A 1,981-nucleotide genomic window follows, 5' to 3' on the forward strand; every position below is an offset into this window, starting at 1 on the left:
ACACCATCTGTAAGATCGTCTCTTGCCATTATGTACTGGCCAAGGCAGGAGGGACAGTTCCGCAAGAAAAATGCAAAAATTATTCAAGAACAAATCATTAATCACTTGCTCTTCTTTAAACGCGCCTTCTTTTTCTATTGTCATTCAGCAGTTCCAAACAAGACCCCTTACTCCAGGAGTGAGGGAGGGCAAAGAGCACATAGACACAGGAAAAAAAGGAGACGTCTTGCAAGACACATGGAGGATCGCCACCCCCACCCTCTTCACAGCTCTTTCCCCTGCACACACAAGCGCGCGCGTACTCATGCATGCGCAAAAACACACAAACACCTCCTCTTGCCAATCATCAGCAAACTATTTTTACATCCCACAAATGGCCTGTCTTCCTATAAAATGATACAAACTGTTTTGTTCCTTAGTGCTAAGAACTCAAGCGCCGAAAGGAAACAGTCAGGAGTCCTCACAGCACACTGAAGATGGCCTTGAGTTTACTGGAAGTTGTGACAAAGGTAAGAGGCATTGGGGGTGTTCACTGAGACTTTTCTGTCTCTGGGCATCCCGCTTCTCCGAGTCTGAGGCGCTTTCCAGTTTCAATGTCCTGTGAGCGTTTGGTGAAATCAGAATGCCACTCAGCCCTGGAGAGCCTTTGATTTGTGGCGCAATGTTTATGTATATATGAGTCGGGGGTACATGGGTTGGTGGTTTTGTGTGGGTGTGTGTGTGTGTGCCAATCAGAGCTTGCGCACACTTCTATGCGTTATGTATTTTTACCCATGAGGCTGTTTATGTGATTCGTCTGTCATTTATTTCTTCGCGTTTGTTTATATGAATAGTCCATCGTTAGGAATTGTTCATATTCATTTGAACCAAGAGCCGTTATTTTGTTCGTGTAGGTTGTTGAATGTGAAAAAAAAAACTCACTTAAAACTGCTACCAGAATAAGTCACAGAGACATTCTAAGCCTTGTGTAGCTGTTTGGGTTTCTCTAGAACCCACACGACCCTGCTGCTTAAAGTATTATTTCATAGTTGTGTATTTTTAGTTTGCTTTTTACCCCAACAGGTGCAAACAGGTCCCCGATTTGTTGAGTTTATAAAAATGTTCAGTCGGATAAAGGCTAAAATGGGAAGCGCGACATTTAAAGTAATGCAGCGAGCTCTGTTAATGGTAACTCGTATGGCTGCACGTTAAAACCAATCTAGCTAGATAACAAAGGATCTATAAGCCTTCCCAAATGATTTGACTGCTGTGAGCTTTCAGGCCTTCTGTTTATCTGCTGATCCGAGCAGCAGCCTCGGGAAGCACACTCACTGCTGCCTGACCTCTTCACAAATCAATCTTAGTGGAATGAAAAACCAAGGCAAAACGGTTCTCTGCTGGAGCTCACAGGTGATGCTACACATCGAAAAGAGAAACAAACTGTAGAAATATCAGTGGTGATTGCCAAACAGAAGAAGATCGTGAAAACTTGAGCTATGGGAAGAAAAACATCAATGATCGTGCAGTGACAGTAACGGCGGTTCACCCAGGGGACACGTTTTCCTGACCGATGAGGTCCAAGAGCTCTGAAGCCAGTGGCTGACCTGTCCCATTCCTACCTTACCTCCCCCTCACGCATAGCGTACCTACCTCCGCCTCTCCTGGTCCCCCTTGACCTCATCAGACTGTTGGACCATCCGCAACCTCGGACATTCCCAGACCTCTGGAGCCATAGGGCCAGTTTGTCATAACAGGCAAAGTTCAGAGCACTGGAACTCAGGCTGACCGTGGCATCTTTCCGCCCACACACAAGAAGAAAGACAGACAGACAGACACACAGACAGATGGACTACATTCACATGGATGAGACACTGTAAATGCATTCTATAAGTTTCAGATAATCACTTAGAAGACTGAGGATAACAGATTCGCAGGAGGAAGAGTCTCTCTCTCTCTCTCTCTCTCTCTCTCTCTCTCTCTCTCTCTCTCTCTCTCTCTCTCT

At 45.5% G+C, this 1,981-nt stretch overlaps 1 protein-coding gene across 5 annotated transcripts in view; it reads left to right on the top strand.

The window, feature by feature from the left end:
* The window catches only part of hoxb3a (homeobox B3a), a 71,288-nt gene that overhangs the window by 37,594 nt on the left and 31,713 nt on the right, over nt 1-1,981 (top strand). For 3 of the 5 annotated variants that reach the window (XM_016663889.1, XM_016663888.1, XM_007577751.2), the window contains exon 3: nt 149-509. The gene's annotated coding sequence lies outside the window, so the exon portion shown is untranslated. The remainder of the gene's footprint in view (nt 1-148; nt 510-1,981) is intronic. The other 2 variants (XM_016663890.1, XM_007577752.2) reach the window with 2 other exon arrangements.

Source organism: Poecilia formosa, unplaced genomic scaffold, assembly GCF_000485575.1.
Source record: "Poecilia formosa unplaced genomic scaffold, Poecilia_formosa-5.1.2 Scaffold452, whole genome shotgun sequence".
Classification (NCBI taxonomy): Eukaryota; Metazoa; Chordata; class Actinopteri; order Cyprinodontiformes; family Poeciliidae; genus Poecilia; species Poecilia formosa.